At 39.1% G+C, this 25,446-nt stretch overlaps 1 long non-coding RNA gene across 2 annotated transcripts in view; it reads right to left on the reverse strand.

Moving 5' to 3' along the window:
• Positions 1-25,446, reverse strand: part of LOC142071534 (uncharacterized) — a 201,809-nt gene that overhangs the window by 76,898 nt on the left and 99,465 nt on the right. The window contains exons 5-6 of one of the 2 annotated variants that reach the window (XR_012667614.1): positions 20,688-20,771; positions 366-512 (exon numbers count right to left, since the gene is read on the reverse strand). This is a non-coding gene — a long non-coding RNA (uncharacterized LOC142071534). Of the gene's footprint in view, positions 1-365; positions 513-20,687; positions 20,772-25,446 lie in introns of those variants that run through there. The other variant, XR_012667613.1, reaches the window with a different exon arrangement.

The raw sequence follows: 25,446 nt of genomic DNA on the forward strand, positions 1-25,446 counted from the left end.
AATCATTTGTTTCCTTTTGGGAGCTAACCGATTTGGGGGATGTCAAAACTGGGCACAATTGCCTTCTAACAGATGATGAATACCATGTGTGACAGAACAGAAGAAAACAGAAAATGTTTATATAAAGTGTCAGAGATGGCGAAACTACTTTGTGGCATATGGCATGCATGTTGTCGAACTGAAAAGTTCATCACACTCCTGCTGTTTGGTTGTGGCATACACCACCCGATAGCTCTCACTGGCATATCACAGCTGAAATTGAAACTTATGAAATGCTTTTTGCTTCAACAAAACACATGCCATGCCACATGCCAAAAAATAACACTACAGTCCCTGCTGCTTTCTTTTTGTATCAGTAAGTCTTTATTACAGTTATACAACTACGATATAACAAAGAAATTGGGCTGAGTGCTCCAAAATATGCATTTATGCTCTTCTAGGGAATCTTTCCATACCAATAAATTTCCCAAACCAGTAAGTCCAGCTTTCTCTCTATCAAGTTCAACTCTTTCCTGTAAATATAAAAGAGAAATGACAAAGGGAGAAAAAAATAGCATAAAAGTATAACTTGAAAGTAATCTTGTTCATGCCAAATTGCAAGTGGACTTCTGACCATATCACGCATGTGAGATGACATTCTGCAATTTATTCCAGTTAATCCCTTAGCTCTGTACATCAGCATTCCTGTGTATACAGGCCATAAATGGCCCCCAGATGTTATCAAATAAATCACCTTTGCCCTGCAGCCTGTATGTTGTTGGGTTTTTTTTTCCTTTCATATGGTGCCATTTGGGTCAGATTTGCTGCCCATCTGTTGTGCATTTCCTTCTACTTTCTCAGGCTAACTCACTTCTGCAGCCATTAAATTGATGATTTAGTCTTGTTTTTCAGTAAACAGATCCAAGAGCTAAAATATCATTTACCTGAATTTAAGCTTAGCTCATATAATCTCTGTGGCATCCAGTATTACTTACGGACTATTTTAAAATGTTGTAACTTGTGCATATTCATTGATTTCTTATCATAATCTGTCCCATTCTATTTTTCAATATAGGCCCACAGTACCTTTTTTCTCTACAATATTGTCCCAGTAAAGTTTTAAGGATGATTAGGCATAAATATCTATTAGGATCCTAGAGTGTATAGGTGTCTGATGTTAAATGTGTGGTATTCTCTTTAAGAGTGAGTTCTGATCCTGATCTTCTGTAATGAATTCCCCAACAAATTAATCATGCACATTTAAAACTGAAGGCATTGTCCTAGTTCATATCTGACTAAAGCTGTTCATTTTCTAAACTACTAGCCACCCTCTTATAAATCAGTTATACTAAGGATGATTGTTTGCATGCAGGTTGGCCAATGGAGTCTGACACCATCTAATTTAATACATAGATTGCTCGAAATATATGCCAGCTCGTAGCAGTCATCCTACTGGAAATCATTAACAAAACATATACAGAGTTTATGAAATGTATGGGTCAATCCCCCTGGAGTCTCGGTTCAGACAGATCCCATAGAGCTGTAAGAAACTTTGTGTTTTAATGTGCATAGTTCCATTAAAAGAAAGCTAACGAGCTGATGTCACTAGGATTTGGAGGGTTCATTAGAATTCAAAATTTCCAAACTAATTCTGACAAAATTCACCAATTTCCTAATGACATCAGTATGTTCCCCCTCCCCACCAGGTCAACCTTCAAACTTCTGCCTCCTCACTTACTTTAGTGACCTCATCCCACAACTAAAAGGCTTCGGGGGGTGGGAGGGGAGATGGACCCTCCCTACCCTCTCCTGGGCTCTTGTGCAACGGCCAGTTGTCCTGCTCATCACATCTTGACTCTTGGAAGGACATGGGGTGGAGGTGGGAGTGTTTTCTGGCAAGTAGGCCATCAGTCATCCCCAAATCTGTAGGGATTTGGAAGTCTCTTTAGGGCTACAGGTTCCCCACTTGAGCCTCCATTCAGGAGTGAGACAGCAAAAAGTTCTGCTTTCATTGCTGCCAACACTCCATTGAACCTGGCCATAGTCCAGAGCCTGAGACTCTCCACACCAAATGCAGTAATGGATAGGGTTTTGCTCACACAAAACAGCATATTCTGCATAATCTCCAGGCCAGATATTTGCCCACAAAGGTAAGACAACTGACTAAGTACCCCTAGAATGCTTTGGAACAGCTGGGATAGAGGGTAAAGGACACAAGACTCTTCCCCACAGAAGATACTAATTATTAAATTAGAGTATCCAGGTGTTGACAGAAAATTGTGTTGTGGGAGGCACCTGGCACAGTTTGGTTTGGCCAAATAGTCTTTGTTCAGCATGTAAATGTTTCAGCCAGGTCCACAAATGTAAGGACTTAGTGCAAACTTCCAATCTGTTTACTGTCACTTGACTTTGGTGTCTGGATATGAAATGTTTGCAGAGCTGTACCGTAAATTATAAGGAAACAACAAAAAGAGACGAAAGAGCTATCTGGAGTCTGAATAAAAATTTCACTAAAGGGGAAGATCAAAATGAAGTTTTCAAACCCTTGAAGTTGAATTAAAAATGTTTTGCTGAAAGTTAGCAACTTCCTTGTATGACACCAAAAGAGGAAAATAAGCAGAGCTGTGTGATTAATGGATGTTTTTGGTTCACTGGCAATTCTGAAAAATAAAAATGAATATTAAATATTAAAAAAAAAGTTTAGATTCAATCCAATTTTTTTTTCAATGAATCAGGTTGATAAAAAACTCATTTCAGGTCAAATTAAATGTTTTGTTCAACCCAATATAAAACACTTTGTTTAGATTTTGAACATTTTTAACTTTATGAAAAATGAAAGGAAATTTCAAAATGAAAAGTCATTTTGGATTGAAAAATGAAAATGTTTCCATTTTTCAGTATTTTTTCTTAAAATTCTCTGAAATTGACAAAAATGTGTGAAACATTGTGGTGTAACTAAATGTGCATTTTTTTTTTTTTACCAAAAGAGGTTTCCATTAAAAAAATTCTCCCAGATCTAAAGTAAATACCGATGGCTTAAAAATGTAATTAGTACAGAATTTAAAGGTTTAGAAAAGGAGACTGTCATTGGTTCCTTTGAATGCTGAGGAATTGAAGCTATAGATTTCATTGTTTTCTCTGCCAGCCAATGACCTCACAATGAAAATGAACATACAGCCCATTTGACTGTCCTCAGTGAATGCATGCACATTGTATGTGATATTTTTGAAGCAAAATCTTAAAATTTGGTTTGTGGAGTCATAAACATTGTAAACAATTGGAAATGATGTATAGTCCCTTATAGTACTTCATATTGTTGAGCTGGCACTGAGTGTAAATCTCTGAAGGCATGGAAGTGTAGTCTCTTACAGGTTTCAGAGTAGCATCCGTGTTAGTCTCCTGAAAGCTTATGCTCAAATACATTTCTTAGTCTCTAAGGTGCCACAAGTCCTCCTTTTCTTTTTGTAGTCTCTTACAGCAAATACTGTACTCTTTTCTCTTGTCTGAATATCTCCCATTTTATTAACTACATTGTGGAACAATTATGTCTTTGTTTCGTCTTTGGGATCTTACAAACCATTTTGCATACATCTTTGCAGTTCACCTTTACAGAGTCATCATAACATCATCTCAGAGCATTCTAAAAGGTTACTTCAAATTGTTATAAAGAGTTATCATGAAGGAGGTCAAGCTAAGAGCCAAGATAAAGAAAGAGAGCATAACCAGGGTGAAGTGTGCTATTAATTATTATTTATACTGCAAGAGCACTCAAAAGGTCCAAATCAACACTGGGCCTCATCGTGCTAGGTGGTGTACAGACACAGAAAGACAATCCTTGCCTTGCAATCTAAGTGATCAAAAGTGATAGTTCCATGCATTTTGTTAACCTTTTAAAAGCAAAACTGTCTAGGACGCTAGGAGACAAGTGGCTGCAGTGGTTGGAAAGGCTGGAATGAAGAGGACAAAACCCCAAGGGTGATGTTACAAATGGGGCAAAATAATCCAAAATCCAAATTTCACAGTTGAGTGAATAATGATTGCAGTCTCATGTGAAGTCTCAGTCAACTCTTGATGTTTTTCTCTCTATGGAAGGAGAAAGAGGGAGGTGCTGGGTGATCCCTCTATAGATATTGTGCATGGGGAAGGGAAAGATTGGAAGGTCCGAACTTGCCCCCTTCACCTTCATCTGTAGCTGATGGTGGCTGCTGGGGCGAAGAAGCCCAGGAGGCTGGTAAGTTCCATAGTCCACCCCTTTCAGCTGCTTTTATTAAAGAGAGAACATTGCTGGGCATGGTCTCCTTGTTGGGTCAGGTGTGGGAGAAGAGGGCGTTGGCTTGCCCCTGCTGCTTTCATTGTACCTGGCTACTTTTGGGAAGGAGTAATAAAAGTCACTGCTTTAAACATACACAAAGAGTGTGTTTACTACTGTACCTTTAAACACAGGCTGTCAGTTTAGATGGCAGCACATAGGGACTTGACTGAAAGCAAACAAAATACATATTCATATATCCAAGGATAAAAAGCAATTTTTAAAAATCAGACCATTATAAATATGATGCCACATGGTTTGGGAGGCAACAACAATGGGCTTGTTTGAGAAGCAATTAGATCCGTTCTGGCCAAAATGGTATATTAGGAGATTAATCTCCATGGGGTGCATAACCTTTTAAAAATTCGGTTTCTTCTGTTCTCATGTGTGAATTTACAATCTGCTAGTCTTAAAATATATCTGCAAACCCACAGGCCCACCTTCCTGACAGCTGCTCACACAACAGAGCGGAGGAGAAGAGAAAAAATCTCAGTATTGTCGCCCGCCCAGCAATTCTGAAGGCTTGATAAGTTACTCACACAATCCCGAAACGCCAGTCAAGGGAGGGGAGAGAGAGAGAGAGGCAGCTCTTAAAGTGCAACATTTGCAGCACACGCTCAAAAACTAAAGGGGCCAATTAGTATAATAGGTTTGAAATCATTTCAGCACAGTCCTAAAGACAAAAGAAAAATTGTCCTTCAGAAAAGGGGGCTTTATTGTTCTGACGAGTGTTAGAGATGAACAATGAATCTATCACGTTTGGAGGCAACATTCCTTCTCCTTCATATCGGAACATACATTATTAATGAGCACTGTTTTTTGAGTGTGAAAGGACTGTTTGAAAAGCATGAACATAGTCTGTTGGATGTGATTGACACTGTCATCCCTTTCATTTTGCTGTTGGCAAGAGGCATCCCTGTAGATTTATGTGCATCTGGACATTACTAATACTCTCCTTTTTATGCACTCTGGGCAGCTGTGATATGGAAATTTTCAGCACTTTTTTTTAAGGTTAGGGGTTTTTTTGCAGAAAAAGGAGAAAATTTGTAGTTTCTTTGTGAATGTATCAATCAAATATTAATATAGGATGCATAATATGTCTAATCTGCTTTAGATAAATGCAGACATTTTAAAAATGTATTTCATTAAGACTGTCTGGATCCCCAGATATTTCTAGTGACTTTTTTACAGCCAGGTAGCTGAGTTTCTGAGACCCATCCTGCTTCTTTTTTAACCTCCGGTCCTCAGAGTTGATTGCCTTTTTAATTGGTTCGGTACATCAAGGACTGCAGCTACAGTATACCTGCTGTTTAGCAGCACCAAGCTACTTCCTGACTTGCCCATATAATGGCTTCTAATAAGCACAATAAGCACTCAAGGATTATACATGATGCATCCAAAATATATATCAAAAATAAACCAAAATAAAGCAAAAAATCCCACAGAATTTAATATTTTATTCAAATGAATTTTATTTATTTTGTTTTTGATTGATAAGGTAGGTATGTTTGCTATTGCTGGACTCGTATAACAAGCATGTTCTTCACCATACCTATGGCTATTGCTAGCTCTAGCAAAGAAAGCAGGGGCAGCCTACACGACAAGGTGCATTGCAGGCTGATACTGATATAAGCGCCATAGTGCTAGATCTGTTTACTTATCTTACTCTGTTTATTTTGAGAAGAAGTATTGATGTGGGAAGTTGGTGTTCTGCTTTTTTGTGGGTTTGTGAGTTTTTGCAACTATCTTTTTTATGGGTGGGCTTTAATTACCTTGTAGCGTATTAGTTTTAGAGCTGTTTTTACACGGTCTACTTTGTACACTTTCATTGTCTCAGGAGAGGCATGTTAAAATAAAATAAAATAAATAAGAAAGGAAAGATGTAAAAGGGCATGACCAGCAATTGGGTGTTGTGTGTGTGTGTGATGGTAAATAAAAGTTATTTTTGAGTGTGTGTGTGTGTGTGTGTGTGTGTGTGTGTGTGTGTAAAACCTGAAAACAATGTATTGGTCAGGTCATGAGTTTTAAAGAGTTTACGTATTAACAGCACTCCTTCTTGGACATGTTTCTGCACAGCAGTTTGCCAACCCAAGCTGTTCAAAATAGTTTATCTTTATATTCACAGAGTGTCTCCCATCCTCCCTTTCTGTTACATTTAGCATTTAGGCCTTATGTTAGTACCACTTTGCATCCAGCTATTAGAGGCACATGAGCAGCTGCTTTCTACCCATAGTCAGCAGGTCGGCACTTTGAGTGACATGTCCACCACCTTCCTCACAGGTCAAGCCCATCTTCTCCCTAGCAAGCCCATTGTTGGCCAGCCCAGGCAGTGAGAGTTCAGAACTCAGGTCTCTCCTGCTTGGCAGCACAAGGAACTGCTGCCGCTCCACTAGACAGCCTAATTACACCAATCAATCATGCAAAATAATTCTCACGGCTAAAAGTGAAAAGGTTAGAGCTCATGGAGAGACTAGCCAACCAAAGAGATGGTGGGGGACAGAGAGTGGGGGAGCACCTATGAAGTCAATGTATAACTTTAAATAAATAAAAAGAAACTCACAAATGGCACCAAACAAAGTTTGCTTGAGCCTCTTTCATTTTTGGTCAGTGATACTTGTATGAGCAAAATGAGATTTAATGTAAAAGTTCGTTAATCTTTACTATAACTTTATTTTCACATGTTTTTATCTTTAGCGTGTTTAGATTCACAATATCACTGTACTTTAGTGATTACTTCCCACTTATTACTGTAATGCTGTTATAATATGTACAAAATACAGGAACTACACAAAATACTTACTATCATTTTTTTATCAAAATACTGAAATTGTTATGTAGCTTCCTCCTTTTGAATAGTAAAATATTTGTTTAAAAGATAAATATCAATAGGTAATTAGGTATTATGGACCAGATAACACCCTCCTCTCGTAAATCCCATGGAAGAAGCCCAGGTAGAGGAAAATTCCATCAGGTCCCCATCACAGAATTTCTTCCTAATTCTGTCATTAGGTGGGTAATGTTGTCCCACCCCCTTAGCAGAAGAATCAGTGGGGCCCAAAGCTCTGCAGACGACAGGCAATCCACCAGATGCCAGGGTCATTAGCATGGGCACTCTGTGCTGTATCCAGTGCTCCCAATGGCTATCCCCCATTCCTGGAACATGTGGGTCCCTTGGTCTTTAGTTGGTACTTCTCATAGCAGTATAGGTCATGATCATTATTTAACATATGACTACCAAAACTAGTGACTCTGCTTATTCCTGAGGGTAAAAATAATCACTTCTACAAATAATTCACCATCTAATTACCCACTTATGTTAATGATAGCCCTATAGAATCCAAATTAAATACCACCCTAAATCACAACTAGGAATGGGGAAACCTAAATGTATACAAGAATCGATCCAAATCTTCACCTTGAACACCTACTGTGGAAAGCTCTCATAGACATTCTGTCTAGAGGACCAATTGAGCAGCCTCCAACAGAAGAAAAAGTTTTAAGCAAAGATGTCAAAGTCTACACTGACCTTATTCTTGCAGCAATTCCAGCATCTGCCAGCCACTTCAGCAAATTAAAAATGAACAACTAAAAGATTAAACTTGCCAGAAACTGACTCAACTCTGTCACAGAGTCTAGGGTTGAAGGAATCTACTTCACCTTCCACAAACCTACTACCACATTGGCAGGACCAAAATGACCTTCACTTGGCTGATGGCCTACTTCTACATTACAACAGAGAGAGAAGGAGGACTTGTGGCACCTTAGAGACTAACAAATGTATTTAAGCATAAGCTTTCATGAGCTACAGCTCACTTCTTCGGATGCTCTCCAGAATCTATGTGGGACACCAAGGTATAAAAAAGTGCAGGGAACAACCGCAAATATCCATATGGTGGCCTAGCCTGAGCAGACAAATTCAGACCTTAATAGAAAGCTGTGAAATAAGTAACAAGAAAAAAATAATTGCCAGAACAATTACTTGATACAAAGCTACCTGACAGACCTTGGTAGCGGGTAGTCACAGATTTGTTTTTCTAGAAAGGACACACATATGTTGTTGTCATCAATTACTTCTCCAGATACATCGACTCAGCTATACTTACACAGACTTCATTGGCTCAGGTCATCCAGAAACTAAAATCAAATATTTGCAAGACATGGAGTTCCTGAAGTTCTCATATCTGTTAATCAGCCTCAGTTTTCCCCTGAAACAATCTTAGGATTTGCACAGGACTTTGATTTTGAACATTGTACTAGTAGTCCCCAACCCCCAGAGTAATGAGGAGGTGAAGAGAGCACACTTTAAAAAGACTTCTTCAAAAATCAGTTGACGCATATAAAGCACTCCTGGCATATCAGCCAACGCCACTGAACCACTGAACAATCTCCAGCAGAATTTCTGATGTGAAGATGACTAAGGACACCTTTATCCAGAGTACCGATACAGCTTAAACCTGTATGTCCTGACCTATAGAAATTTTGAAAGTGGTTTGCTGAAATAAAAATTCAGCATCAACAAAACTTCAGTATTTGGTGCAGCAAAAAAGCAAAATCTAAATGGAGATCAGGGAACAAAGTTTGGCTCATAAGCTCCCAGACATTTGCAAATGTTTGGAACTTGGCAGAAACTTCCAGATCCTACCTAGTGAAGACTTCAAAAGGACTTCTCTGGAAGAACTGGCTTCATGTTCAGTACTTCCCAACACAACGGAAAGAGGTCTGGAACCTGCAGGTACTTTATCTGGAAGTAAGCCCCCTCGACAGGGAATGACACACACAACTCAATGGAAGTCAGAATACATTCCAGAAGACTGACTGGACCCCCTCAAAGACTTGATTTTTAGAATACTGCTCAGGCCTATTCAAATGCAATTGATATATGGATGTAGCAGTGTAAATAGTTTTAAGGCATTTGAAGTTTATTTTGAAGTGTTGTGTGTATATACTTTGGTTTATAATTTAAGTTTTAATCTTTTATTATAAAACAGGGAGATGTGGAGGGCTATAGAGTTCCTGGTCTTCCACAGTTACCAGAGAGGACCATGATGTGTTATAGCAGGGAGCTTAATAAACAAATGAACTTCCTGGTATGGGAGTGCTCTTGTTGTTCTTTAACACTACAGAACAGGTATTTGCTAGAAGCACTGGCTGTCATCTTGCTATTTAGAAGTTCCCTAACTGCATGCCCCATGAGGGATATATAGTGGTCACCGAATAATAGCAATTTCAATTGACAGCACATTCCTAGGCCTGTCCAGTTTGCTAGACTGGATCTGGGTGACCACACACAGAGACATAAACACACAGGGGTGCTGGAACAATTTGTATAGTGGGGGGTGCTGAGAGCCTTTGCACCAAACTGTAAACCCGGTATATGATGGAAACCACTTCAAGCCAGCAGGGCGGCAGCACCACCAGCACCCCTAGTTCCAGCACCTATGCGGGAACACACATATCATAGTGTACACAAAGGAGCTGACTGGGGCTTGAAGGTTCATTGTGTCCTGCTGCTGAGAACTGGGGTATAAAAAGCTGTCCAGTACTCCAGCCACCACAATGAGAAGGAATTCATGACAGTGCCAGGAGGGAAGAGGAACTCAATGGAGCACTTGCTGCCAGGCAGGAAAAAGAGAATGTGGGATGAACTCACCAGGTCCTATTGAAATTATTCTAAACAACCTATAGAGAATGATGTTGGGTGAGAATGCCATATACTCAGACCCGAGACATTCAGATTTATTAATTCAAAGCCTTATTTGAATCCAAAGCCTGACTTGTGATTACAATTATTATTAAAGTAAAAAAGAACAACAGACATACAGAAAAAGGAAATAGCCAGTTACCTTCTCGTAGAGCATAAACAAGTCATGATGGATTTCTTCTATGTAGCTCCAACTGCCTGTTACAATCTCCTACTTGTTATACACATCCAAATTACATATTCATTAGCTCTTCTAATCACCATTAAGTGTTACGAATGCTACGCATCCTACAATACACATGGGTTCTGAGATACCAAGGTTTGAGTCCACACTCTGGAACAGACCTGAAACTGACTTTTTTGATTCACCAAAAATTCCATATTCATTTAGTCCCAAACCAACTTTTTGCTGATTTTTCAGAAATACCACCTAACAAAAAAAATAGTTATTTGCCCATCTCTATTGCCCACATCTCATAACACAAGAACTAGGGGTCACCAAATGAAATAAAAAAGCAGCAGATTTAAAACAAACAAATGAAAGTATTTTTTCACACAACGCACAGTCAACATTTGGAACTCCTTGCCAGAGGACGTTGTAAAGGCCAAGACTATAATAGGGTGCTAAAAAGGACTAGATAAGTTCATGGAGGATAGGTCCATCAATGGCCATTAGCCAGGATGGACAGGGATGGTGTCCCTAGCCTCTGTTTGCCAGAAGCTGGGAATGGGAGACAGGGGATGGATCACTTGATGATTACCTGTTTTGTTCATTCCCTCTCAGGCAGATGGCATTGGCCACTGTTGGAAGACAGGATACTGGGCTAGATGGACCTTTGGTCTCACCCAGTATGGCCATTCTTATTTCTTATGTTCTTATGTTGTCAAAAAAATTGCCCTGTGTATGGGCTGCAAAAAGTTAAAACAGTCTAAAAAAGTAACTGTTTGAAAGAAAGTTTGTAAAGAAACCATCCACCCACTGTGAATACACTCAGTACAAATTTTAATAAGATAGGGCTAGAGTGTGGCCAGGTCTAACATGGTCAGATTGGGAAGCAGGCTGGGAGTTAGCTGCATCCACCGTGTGACTGTTTTAGATTGGCCCGAATCATGACTTGGACACAAAAGCAGGGGCTGCCTGCCTGCAACTTCCTTCCAGCAAGTGGATGGAATGAGGTGGAGCCATGAATCTGCTTCTCTTCCCCCATTGCATGAGCCAATGGACTGGCTGGACATGAGTTGGTGCTGTGCCTGTAAAGAATTGTAGCAGATTACTCCAATCCCAGTGCAAGGAGGGGTGAACCAGAGCAATTAAGGAACAATATTTCTGGGTCACAATGCCTCCTGGGGTTATTCATGAGGTGGGACAGTTTATGTATTGCCTCAAGCTCAGGGTTCTGTGTGAAGACACAATTTAGTTCTTAGAAACTGGTGTTCAAGTTGAAAACTACTCTTTACCATAAAAAACGTAGTGTGGGAAGGAACCTCAAGAGGTCATCAAGTCCAGCTCTCCGTACTGAGGCAGGACCGAATACATCAATACCATCCCTGACAGCTGTTTGTCTAAACTGTTTTTAAAAATCTCCAATGATAAGGTTTTCACAACTTTCAAGTTTCCAACTGGAAACTTACTCCAGAACTTAACTATCCTTATAGTTAGAAAGTTTTTCCTATCTAATCTAAATCTCCCTTGCTGCAGATAAATACCATTACTTCTTGCCCTACCTTCAGTGGATACGAGGAACAATTGATCACAGTCCTCTTTATAACAATCCTTAACATATTTGAAAACTATTCTCAGATCCCCCTTAGTCTTCCTTTCTCAAGATTAAACATGCCAGTTTTTTTAACTTTTCCTCATAGGTCTGGTTTTCTGTTATCATTTTTGTTGCTGTCCTCTGAACTCTAATTTGTCCTAAAGTATGGCACCTAGATATGGACACAATAATCCAGCTGAAGCCTCTCCAGTACCAAATAAATCAGGACAATTACCTTCCATGTCTACATACGACACTCTTGTTAATACATCACAGAATGATATTTATATAAAATCATATATTTCTGAAGTTTAATTTTCAGCTAAAAGATATTGTTTGTTTACATTTTTTTAAAGTTTATTTCATATTTCCATTCTTCCTGCTCATCTGGTAGCTTTTTGGGAATGAACCTTTCTTGAGTTCTACTGCCTGGCAAAGCGGCGGATATTTGCAGCAGACTCCAGGGCTTTAGTGTGTGTCTCCTGAAAGCTCACACTGAAGCAGTAAATATGGCATGCCAGCAAGGTATCTCTGCACTACTCACCTTATTTTGCTGCATGGTTAGTCTTTCTGATGTTTTTAATCGATATGGTATGGCTGACAATTTGGATTGAAGTGGAATGAGAAAAGAATATTTCCCTCAAGAGCCTCCAGAGTAAGTAATGTGTGAAGGAGTAGAAGGTGTACAGAGTGATTGCAGTAGTATGCCTCAGGAAATTCAGGAATGGAAGATAGTAGCACAGTATTCCAATTACCATGAAATATTTTAAATTAAAAAAAAAAGGTTAAAATAAAATATATAGGTTATATGATACAGTACAGTTTATATTATTAGTTGGGCTCTATGCCCATTGCTTCTTTTAATATTTCTATTTTGTAGCTGTGCAGTCTCTTTTCCCTTTGGTCTGTGAACTAGACAGAGAAGGAAAAAAAGCAGGAATCCATCAGGTTGTCTTGTGTGATTAAAGCAATGCTTTGCAGGTCATGTGAGCAGAACACAAACATTTGCTATATACATTCAGAGTTACTCCCTCCCTCCTGCTTCTGAACTGCCATAAACTTGAATGTGTGATCAGAGTTGTAATGTTTGGCAACAAACACTTTCAAGTCAGTTTAGATTCTTTCTCTTTTACAGTCAAAAACACCACAAGCTAAGAAGAAGCCAGTTTAGAGTGGCAACTCAGAAACAGAACAAGTTAATTATTCAAGAATATTTTATTCAATGTATTTAATGTTTTTCCCTCTTAAATAATTATCTGGAATGTCCTTTATTTTTTACAATTTTGTTCTTTACTTGAAATCAAATAATGATTATATTATGTCTTATGGGCTGTTCATGAACTATTTGCTCAGACAATTTCTTAGGTTATTTGTTATTGATTGTTTGTGGTTAGTTAAATTCCTTCTAGGAGACTCTGATTATTCTTAAATATTCTTGGGAATAAAAATCACTCATAGTTGTCCATGCAAAACACATAAAGAAGGTCACATCAGTGAAGCAAATGTTTGTGAATCCTTTCCTGTTGTATTTGCCCAGTATCTGCTGTACTCAGAAACAAACCAAATTTTGCAATGAAATAACTAGCTATGAAGTAAAGAATTGCAAGTAAAAGTTGTTGTAACAACAAAGATTCAAAGAAAAAATTCAGTGTGTCACTGATTACTTTAATAAAATTTAGTTTCAAATGTTTCATAAGACTTCCATCTCTCCTGCCAGTCAATCTACAAATCCGTCTGCTTGATGATGTACGCCATAGGCCCTATTTAGCTCCCATTGCAAATAATCAGAGTTTTGCCACTCACTTTAATGGAAACATGATCAGGATTAATTTATTATTTTCAAAAATTAAATCTTTCATGAAAAGAAAGTGAAAGAGTAAGTGTAGATATGAGGAATCAATGGGGCCAAATATTGCTCAGAGGTCCCACAAAGAATGTATCAGTTCTATTTTATCTCATTTCACACAGCTGGCATTTTTCCTTTCATCTTTCTTTTCTACCTCATTTTTCCTATTTGTTTTCTTTTTTCTCCATAAGTTTCTTACTTTTTTTGGGGAAAAAAAAAACCTACTGAGATGCAAAACTCTAAAATTTGGGGGATTCTGATCACATGAAGACGGTAGTAATAAATATTTTGTACTTATATAACCTCATTCATCCAAAGATCTCCAAGTGCTGTACACGTTACTTAATTCTCAGCATCTCTGTGATGTAGTTATTATTACATTAGAATCTTTTAAATTGTGACACCACCTTGGACAAGTTAATGACTCGATTAAGCAGCTGTCCCAATTAACAGTAGAGCCTACCCCAGCAACCCAAAATTCAAATGACTTAGAAGAAAATGTTGTATTGAATAAATATAAAGGATTTTTTTTCAGTGTACTTCAGCTGTATTTCTTCCTCTTTTAATGTTCATGCTCTATCTTTGGAAATAAAATATCAGTATTTGCTGGCTTCAATGAGAGTAGGACTGGGCCCTGGTTAAGCACAATTTAATTCATTGACACCAGTCAAATGTGTTCCCCTTAAGCAGAATTCTTGCTAATACTGTCCTGATTATTGATTGGCTATTATTAAGTTAACTCAGTGCACTGGAACACAACAAAGGGAAGCTGATATCATGGTTAATGCTCCAATTCATCAAGATATATAAGCATGTGCTTAGGTGCTTTGCTGAATCAAGGCCTAAGCCCAGATCCTCAAAGTTATTTAGGCATCTAACTCCTCTTGAAATCAATGAATGTTAGACCCCAAAGCTCTAAGGTATTTAGGTGCCTAGGTATTTATTGAACTCAAAGTCAAAACTTGCACTGACTTCATTAGAGCAAGATCAAGCCCTAAATCCCTCTCACCTTACTATTGCGTGTGTATATGTTATAGTGTGCCACTTGCCACCGGAGCACCCCCTCGTGCTTGGACATAGCACTACAGGAACTCTTCCTCTCTAGCACCCCTGTGTCCTGGCTCCACAATGGTCCGCTACTTTTAGTTTGTCCTCCACTGCTCCAGGTCAATGCTATAAACCTGACTGAGCCAGGTTTCTGGAGTAAGGGCAAGGACAACTTTCCTTCTCTGTCCAGGCTTCACCCAAAACTGGCTTCTAGTAAAATCTACCTGCCTTTTTTTTTCTGATCTTCTGGGCTCTGATTGGCTTCTGCATGCCCCCGATCCTTCTAAATACTGGAGGATCAACTCTCACTGGTTCTGTCTTCAGCTAATCATGGGAGGCCTTTCTAGGCTGCCTCTGGAGTCTGAACTTGCTGTTCTCCTATTCTAGCAGGACACCTTCTTAGGGCAAGGTGTGCCAAATCAGTGGGGACCTCCAGCAGGTCACAGTGAGTGCCTGGTACACCCCATCAAAGTATACCTGTTGTAATAACTGCGATGGGTAGACCTAGGCCCCCCAAAATTAAGGGCCTATCCCCTCAATCAAGAGGGAAGAGCCACTGACCCCTTTAGGGAAATGATCACGGGGACAACAAATGAAAAAACAGGGACAGGAGTGAGGGTCACAATGCCTCCATCACATTATAGTTAGCAGAATTTCACCTAGGGTGTTTCATCTCCTCTTCCATGTAGAGAACCTGAGACAGAGAGAAAATGAAGGACTTTCTCAGTCCCAGAAGCAGTGCGTGGAATAGAACCCTGAAGGAAGCTATGAGGTAGGTAAGTTCAGATACTTAACCAAACCTTAACCCACACTTGTTGAGTCTTCCCACTGGACAGGAAATATCCTAATACAATAATATCCTTAATCCTGGACAGGAAATATCCTTAATCCTAATAAGCCTTTCTTGGGATATATATGATATTTCCTGTTTCTGGTTGGGATGAAACTACTAAGTACAACTTTTTTTGGACAATTTCATTCCTTTTATTTCTGGATCCACCAGATAAGGAAGTGCTTTGTCACACAAAAATTAAAAATAGCAGATGACAACGTCACCTGAATGTGTCCAAACTTCAGAAAAAGTTTGTGTTTGATTTAAGTTGAGAATGAAGGTTCAGGGTTGATTCTTATATTATCTAAACAGGTTTTCCCAGTCCTGTGTGCCATTTTCAGTTGTCAAGCATTACCTTTTTAATACTTGCATTTATTTTATTTCTGTTTCTTGTCATGTAATCTATTGACTATATTTTGCTGTCCATTACATTAGAGTAAATGCAGAGTCATTTCTTTGATTTCATTGGTTTTACTCCAGATGCATATTGATGATGTAGCTGAGAGAAGATTTTGGCAGTAAGACATTTTCTCTTTCATATTTATTAATATTAACAACTTTCCAGCTTCTTCCATTAATCCTTCAGCGAAAGCCTCTTAAGCCTCAGGACAGCCCTGGAAACAAGCTAATGTGGTTTGGGTAAAAATTATGCTTGATCTATTCCATAATGGGAGCATGCTACTTGCAGATAAGGAAGCATGAGTTATAAATTTCCTGCCAACAATTCTTGATGAACTTGGGAGTTTATATTCACACTCTCTAGCCAAAAATGGGCCTCCTTTAGACTGCAAAATGAAAATAAATCTTGTGTCTTATTGAAGTGTATTTAATTGGGCTGCCATTGAGCACTACCAACAAAGAGTCTGAGTTCAAATCTTAGACATGATCTCTTATTATCTTCACTTAATGGAGACTCCTTGTGAGGATTAATTGGTCCAGACAAGTTTAAATTGAGGTATTATTAATAAGACTTTATAAGAATAAACCAGGGCTTTTTTGAATGGGATAATGAAGATTGTGGTGGAGAGATTCAGGATTTGCCCTGGGGAGGAGGAATTGGTTGCTGAACTGAGGAGAAGGAAAGCTTGTCCTAATATATAGCAAGAGTAGCGAAATAAAGGAAAGTATAAAGCCATCATAAGGGTCACCATGCACTTTCATCTTGTATCTTTCACAGATCACAACCGGTATATAAGTATTTGAATAGGTTTGCCCACCAGGGGCTCAGTTTGGACACTCAAAACTGAAATAGTATAGAAAGGGTTCGATTGAGATATTGCACTTAGCTCAGACGTTCTCAAACTGGGGGTTGGGACCCCTCAGGGGGTTGCAAGGTTATCACATGGGGGAGAGGGTCACGATCTGTCAGCCTCCACCCCAAACCCCACTTTGCCTCCAGCATTTATAGTGGTGTTATATATATTAAAAAGTGTTTTTAATTTATAAGGGAGGTCACACTCAGAGGCTTGCTATGTGATAGGGGTCACCAGTACAAAAGTTTGAGAACCACTGACCTAGCTGATAGCAAGGGGCACTATGTAACTCTAGTACCCCAGGAGCAGAAAAGGGAGGAAATGTGGGCTATGAGGACAACTCCAAGTTTACCCTTCCGCCAAGAAGGAAGTAATACGCTGTTGTTGCATGCCAGAATTAAGAGGGTTGGAAGGGACCTCAGGAAGTCATGTAGTCCAGCTTCCTGCATTGAGGCAGGACAAAGTATACCTAGAACCATCCCTAGCATATTTGAAAACTATCAGTTCTCCTCTCCCCGCCCCTCCATCTGTCTTCTTTTCTCAAGACTAACCATGCCCATTTATTTTAACTTTTCTCTATAGGTCAGTTTTCTAAACCTTTTATCGTTATTGCTTTCCTCTGGACTTTCTCCAATTTGTCTACATCTTTCTTTAAGTGTGGTGCCCACAACTGGACAAATGGGACCTCACCAGTGCTGAGTAGAGTGGAACATTTACCTCCCATGTCTTACATATAACACTTGCGGGCATACACCCGAGAACGATATTAGCTTTTTTCACAACTGTTGACTCATACTCAATTTGTGATCCACTGTAGCCCCCAGGCCCTTTTCAGCTCTACTTACTACCTAGATTCCCAATTTTGTAGTTGTGCATTTGATTTTTTATTCCTAAGTGTAGTATTTTTTACTTGTCTTTATTTAATATCATCTTGTTGATTTCAGGCCAATTCTCTAATTTGTCAAGGTCATTTTAAATTCAAATTATGTCCTCCAAAGTGCTTGTAACCCATGGTAACCCAGTTTGGTGTTACAAGCACTTTGGAGGACATAGGACAGACCATCTGTAAAACCCTCACTAGATAACGGCCTTCCAGTTTGATAGGGAACCATTGGTAATTACTCTTTCAGTACTTTTTCAAAACCATATGTGCATTGTCTTTGTAGGAATTTCATCTAGATCCCATTTCTCTATTTTGCTTATGAGACTATCGTGTTAGACAGTGTCAGAAGCTTTACTAAAATCAAATTATATATCATGTTCTATTCCCCCCACCCCATCCACTAGGCCAGTAATACTGTCAAAGAAGGAAATTAGGTTGGTTTGGCATGATTAGTTCTTGACAAATCCTTGTTGGCTATTATTCATCACCCAGTTATCTGTTTAGGTGTTTACAAATTGATTATTTAATAATTTGTTCCAGTGTCTTCCCAGGTATCAAAATTAAAGGCTGACTGTTGCAGGCTAGCCAGATGGACAGTTGAGGCTGAACCAGGGTGCAGGATGGGGCAGTCTGTCAGAACTACCAGGATGCTGGAAATCTTCTGGGAAGGTAGTGACATTGAGAAGAGTGGAGTGGCTTCTTCCATTAGGAGCCCATATACCTGTCTTGGGGTTACCTAGTTAGGCAGTTGCTTGTGCATTGTCTGGGCCCTGGTTGACTGACATGGGCCTATTCTAGGACTCACAGGAAATTGCTTCATATGACTCACCAGTTCAGTCTAAGGGATGATTCATCACAGACTGGTCTATAATTCACTGGGTCCTCTTTGTTCCCCTTTTTAAAGATAGAATGCTATTGTGCCCTTATGTGGTTTTCTGGGACCTCTCCCATCTTCTGAGTTCTCAGAGACAGTTGCTAATAGTTCTTCGATTGCTTCAGCTAGTTTCTTAAGTATCTTTGTTTGAATTTCATCTGCCTCTGCCAATTTATATATATCTGACATCTAAATATTCTTTAACCTGTTCTTTTTTTAATTCTGTCTTGTGTTCTTTCTCTTTCCTTGTTAATATTGTGTTAAGCATCCAGTCTCAATTAACATTGTTAGAAAAGACTGAAGCAAACTTGGCATTAAATAACTCAGCCTTCTTGGTGTCATCCATTATTATCTCTCCTTCCCTGGTATGTAGTGGACCTATATGTTCTTTCATCTTTCTCTTGAACGTAATGCATTTATAGAACCTCTTCATATTGCCTTTTATGTCCCTTGCTATAAATAACTCATTTTGTGCCTTTGCCTTTCTGATTTTGTTCCTTCATGATTGTGCTATGCTTTTGTCCTCTTTAGAAATTTGTCCATGCTTCTACTTTTTGTAAGGTTCCTTTTTGAATTTCAAGTAATTAAAAACCTCCTGAAGCAGCCATATTGGCCTCTTAGTATTCTTCCTATCTTTCATTTGCACTGGGATAGTTTGCTGTTGTGTGTTTAACATTGTCTCTTTGAGAAAATGCCAGTTTTCCTGAACTTCTTTTTCTCTTAGCTTTTCTTCCCATAGGACCTTACCTACCAGTTCTCTGACTTTATTAATGTCTGCTTTTTTGAAGTCCATTGTCTTTATTATGCTGCTCTCACACCTTCTTTTCCTTAGAATGATGAAATCTGTCATTCAATTATACTTTCACCACGTTTCGTTTCATTTTCAGATTCACAACTAATTTCTCTCTGGTAGTCAGAATCAAGTGTAAACTAGTGGTCACCCAGCTTACTTCGCCCACCTTCTGAAACAAGAAGTTGTCCCCAACACACCCCAAGATGTTATTTATTCAAATATATGCTAAATAAATAAATAAATAAATGAAAATGGCATTTGTTCAAGCTTAGGCGCCAACAAAAACAAGAGACTGAAGAGCAGCAGATTACTTCCCCTCCAGGCTGCCTTAGCTCTGCCTACCAGCATACTGGAGGGCTGTTAGAGTCTCCATCCCAAGAACCCAAGTGACTACGGCAGCAAAAGGGGAGTCTCTGATAGCATGGCTCCTGTGGAACTCTCTGGGATCTGTGAAGAAGCGAGGCTGGAGAGGACAGAGCAGTTGTAACGTATAATGAAGATGCGTACCAATTTACCAGGTGGAGATTAAACATTGGAATATATGGCCCCAAAGAAGCTAGTTTCGCAGGATATGCAACCAGCACAGAGAGTGGAACTCAAGGAACTACAGTAGGGGCTGCCACACACTTTGCTCCATCTCGCTGTGCAGTCCAAATTGTGCAGCAATTGTTTACTACAGCGTGAAGTACATACAGGGAGTAGATGAAATTTTGCTATAGGGCTTTACTGGCTATGATAAAACACAGCTCTTCAGGCTTTAGCAAAAGTCACTTAATATTATCTACTTCTTACAGGAAAATTTGCCAACTGGGTAGTTTCCTTAAATAACAGTAACAACAAAACTTGTTTCTTTTATTATTCTATCCCTGGACTGGCCAGATAAAGGCAGACATATAATTAAGTTAATGATGCGTTTCTAAGACAGGTGAGAAAATTTACCAAGGTATGCATGTAGGTAAGAACATGGATCCAGATCTATAAGTCATCACTTTACCTTCTGTTCAGGTCTCATCCGTCATCATGTCTAATGTCTACTCATCCCTCAGTAGTATGTTTCAGGGAATTCAGTGGAATGAAAATACACATCACTGGGATGTCTTAAATTTTGTGCCAGATCAGAAATATTTGTCCATCCCCCCATCTCCTTTGTTATAATAATCATTTTTAGACTTTGTTTGAAAAAGTAATATTTTAAATAGAAAAACTCCCTCTTTGAACAAAACTGCTAGTACTGAGCCATTATCTACATTCAAAAGAGGTTAAATCCTAACTATCTTCTGGAAAAAAAATTATTCACATACTGTTAACTGAAGAGCAATTTAGTGCTGGGGTATGCAGAAATGAATGCAGGAAGGTGACATGGACTCCTTCCATCCTCAGATACTTCTATGTATTTGATCCAGTACAACTTACCCAGAATTTCTTTAGTCACATAAGCCTCAAGGCTGCCCAGATGATTCTGTGGCAGGCCAGCCTCTTACAGGAAAGGTCAGAATGCTGAGGAAGACATGCAAGGAAAACATAAAAACAAAAACTGGGTATTTGGGAGTTGCAGAGCTAAACAGAGGTAAAACTTCCAATTGCCCATAATCTATAACCACCTGCTACTGTGGCCACAGAGTCTGTGGAAGTTGTTTCAGCCTTGCATGGCCCCAAAGGCGTGGAATGGACGGACATAATTAATGGGTCTGGGCCTAACCTATAACAACAGGCCATAGACTAATATTTTCCTTTCTCTATGTCATTTTGGGAACATGAAGAAGGTATTTCTATCACTGTTCTGGTCATATGAGACCTGATCCAAAGCTCATTGAAGTCCGTGGAAAGTTTCCCATGGACTACATCTAGTTGGAAAATTTTCATCAAAGGTTTTCCATGGGAAACTATTTCTACTAAACTTTTTTTAAAAAATCATATCAATGTTTTTTTCCAAAAAACAATTGTTTTGTTTTGGAGAAATAAATCATTTTTTGGTTTCAAAATGAAAATTTAATTTAGAATTTTTTATGTTTGTATTTTAATAAATTTTTCATTGTTATGAAACAATATGTCATATCATGCCATATTATATTATACTAAAATATGGGATGAGATAAATATTCTATCATTTTTATTGTATTATAAGCAGCTGCTGCTAAGTATTCTTTTCTAGATGAAATCATCTCCTCTTTATGTTGTAATGAAGAGTTCGACAATTTATCTTATTTTCTTCTTGAAAGTGTCAAAGTATCAAACTGTTTCATTACAACACAAACAGGAGTCACTAGAAAATAAGATGTGTCAATCTGTATAAGTAATAGCTGCCCTTATATTTTTTTACAAGAATTAAAATTAAAAGCCACAGTGAAATAAATTTAAAAATAAAAATTTCCTTTTGAAAATATTTTTCAAAAATATTTCAAAATGATTTTGGGGAGAGTTTTTGTTTCACAAGACATGTTAAAAATATTTGTTTTCATTTCAATTCAAACCAAAAACAAATTTCAAAATGGCAAAATTTCCCAAGGAATGGAAATTCCAACTTTTGACCAGCTCTGCCATTGACTTCAGGGAGTTATGACCAGGCCTGGGCAGAGGAGACAAAGCAGTAAGTCCCCATGTCTTTCACGCTTTCCATTCTTGGCATTGTCAGGAAGCTGAAGTGAATCTGGAAGCTCGAATATCACCTGGTCTTTTGACCATGCAGGAAGTATGCAGTCCAGTATTTTGCCAGTTCTATCCAATCCAAGACTTTCACAGCACTAGATTCTGGGTCTGCTGAAGTGGGGGCAGGCATTTGGGGTCCCTAGTGAGCATTTACCAGAGAAGTGTGCTCCAAGCAAGCATGAATGTGAAGGTCAAGCACATTCTCTAGACAGTGCTGTACAGAATCCTGAATGTCTCTGTGACATTCAGGGGTTTAGCTTCAGCCTTGAATGTCACAAAACAAATGACATGCAACACTCAGGCTTCAGCATGCCTCTGACATCAATCCATCTTGAAATACTTCTGGGAATTATGTAGCGTTTTGAATAATTTGTACAGGATCATTTACAACTCCCATAGAATTTTTTGTGTGAAAGAAATGCTATTCCAAAGCATTGCCTGAATAAGGAATTAGGCTGATTTTAGTCATCCACTTTCTGCTGCTTAAAAGAATTAAAACCTTCTGCAAAAGTGCTTAAATCATGCTGGCTCCTGAATTGTTGCATGTAACTTGCCACATTTCAAAGCTAAATGTAAATGGGTGAAATCCAGATAGATGTAGCAGGACTAGGAATTGCTTAGTGTCTGTAAGCTCTGTCATGTATTTGTAACTTGAATACAAAAATCATCAGCCATGATTGTACTGATCGCAGAAAGGAGTTAATTGAATTGGCTTCTGATGAAAAGGGAACCAAGATAAATTTGTGACACCAGTAGACAGAGAAGTTTCATTTTCCATGGCATCCAAGTTAAATAGTCAAAAGATCCTCTGCATGTATGTATAATCTCTTCAGATATGTTTATTGTTCAATGCAAGACAGTACCCCGTCTGTCTTTTCACCTCAACTGTATTCATCCTGTACATGGATGATTATAAAAAGTTATTTTGATACACTGAAGCAATCTATTTGATGTTTTTTTCTGTAGTTTTGCAAAACGTGTGCATGGAATAGGAATATGACTCTTCTGAAGCCACTTCAATGTGATCAGCCTCAGTCGAGCACCTAAGTCATTAGCCATTATACAGTATGTTAGACAAAGGATGGCACCTTCAGGTTATTAGAATACAGTTGACAGCTGACAGTTGACAGCTGAACTTAATTGTGACATACCCATAATGAATTTCATCCCCTCTTCTAGAGAGAGGAAAAATGCTTTCCACTCTATTGGCCTCACGCATACACACATGCTGGAATGGAGGGACATTTCAGCAGACAGGGTCAGATATCTTTTGATATAAATACCTGAAGGAAGCACATAGTAATATATGTGTGTCTGTTATTATTCAATCAATCCTTACTTGCTTTAGGGGAAGTTGAGTAAATGATTTATATGACAAGGTTAATAGTATAATACATATTCCCTATAGGGAAAAAGGAAACAAGTCCTAACATGCAAAGAAAATTTAATTTTCACAGAGAATGTAAAAATGTAAAAAACATACAGAACTCCATTCTTATTAATGTTAATGACAATAACACTAAATGCCAGAAATGGATGGTACTGTACTATATTTCATTGAAAAGAGTTTAGATTATTAAAGTTAGCATTATTAAAATGTTCTGAATGTAGCATTCCTGAAAGGTACTAGATTGCTAGAGATCTGGAGAATTAAGCCTCCTGTTTAAAAGGCAGCATCAGTGTAAATTGTTCCACCACTATGCAGCAAGTCAGATCTGTAGGGAGAGTCTCCAGGTATGAGAGTCTATATGTCTATTCAATCCTTGGCCTAGGCTGATGGATGGTCGATCAGCCCACACTGGGAGGTGGGTTAATGTGTGATGTACACAGAAGAGGTCAGCCTAGATGATCACAAGGTCTTTTCTGGCCTTGTAATTTCTGAGTCCATGGACTGTCTACTGGGACCGGACTGAAACTACAATCCCATTTCACACAGGATACCAAACACCCATGAGATGGCAATCTCTGGCAACCTCATCTTCATTTGAACCAAATGAACTGGTAACACAGAGGTGAAAGGCTCTGACATTATCAATCCTCATCTCACAGCATGCAGGAAGGAGAAGGGGTGCATACTTCACCAATAGATTGAAAGTCAGGAGGCTAAAAAATATTCAAGCAGCCCACAGAGAAAGCTGAGAGCTGACAGCTGTGAAAAGCTCTCAGTCTGGATGTTGTGACTCAGGCCCATCAAGCCAAAAATAACCCCTCTTGATACTCTGGCAATTGGGAGCAGTGCCCCATGGCCCACCAACCCTCAAAATTTTTGTGACTCTATTCTTGTTGCTTTCTTCCAGCTGTCCCAGCTGGGGGAGAGCAGGGTAGCTAATATAAAGGAAGTATTTCAGGACACAATGAGGCAGGAGGCCCAGTCAGAATATGCTTTGGGATCTCCTACTGAAAAGGGAAAACTGCTAAAGGGCCTGGAGAGACACTGAGAAACCACAGGAGTGGAACAAGCCCATGCAGTAAGCTTTGATAAATGGGCTGGAACCAGATCTCCAGGGAGAAAGCCCTGATAGGCTTTGCTCACTACCAGAACCAGAAGCACTCTGAGAAGCCAAGAAGGGGGCTGAGAAGAAGAGCCTAGAGATAGTCCAAGATAGGATGAAGTCCAGGGAAGCAGCAAAGGGTGTGAAGGAGCAGACCTTGGTTGCTCACTACAGGGTCCTTGGACTGGAACCCAGAGTAGAGGGAGAGCATGGGTTCCCCTACTGGCCACCAAGCAAAGTAGGGAAAATATCCTGATTCACAGTGTAAGACCTACTGAAAGTCCTTAGACAAGGGGTATAAAAACCACTGGGCCCATAGTCAGGGAGCTGACACAAGGGCATTGAATTATTTGCTGGTGAAACTTTCAGTTATCATGGGAGGGAATATAGGTGACCTGGCCAGAGGGCTGGGTCGCAAGAAGAAGCAGACCACCACAGGGCTGGAAAGACTGTCATCCATGAGTGCCAAAGGAGAGTCTGCTATGCCATACCCACCCACGAGGTGATACACTGGTCAATGACTCACTCTTCAACAGCCTCATTCCAGCCAGTTTAGGTGATATTGCTTGCAGGTGAAAAAAGAATGTCATGATATTCTGGTACTCAGCACATTCATTATGTGTATTTATAGCTAAAAATGTGAGCTTCTTCATGCCCATATGGATTTTCCACAGATATCTGTGAATTTGCTAGAATCTGGCCAAATCCCAAATCCTGTGATTGAAGGTGGATAAATCAGAAAAACCGTTTTCTGGCCCTCTGCTGTGCATGGGGAAATCAGAGATTTCTATCATCACCTTGATGGCACATGAAGAAATGTTCACTGTCACTGATATTTGTTTTTGACACATATGTGGCTTACAAAAATGCAGTGTTTTATGCACTGGGAATAGAGAGGGGAAGACACTGCATGACCTTAAAGTGGAAAATGAAAATAAAACACAGCTCTAAAACAGGTGAAATCTGTTTTCTGTAGCTATAAGAGAAAAAGTCAAATTCTTTGGTGGTGCCTCTCAACCATTATATCTGTCCAC

Source organism: Caretta caretta, chromosome 3, assembly GCF_965140235.1.
Source record: "Caretta caretta isolate rCarCar2 chromosome 3, rCarCar1.hap1, whole genome shotgun sequence".
Taxonomy (NCBI): domain Eukaryota; kingdom Metazoa; phylum Chordata; order Testudines; family Cheloniidae; genus Caretta; species Caretta caretta.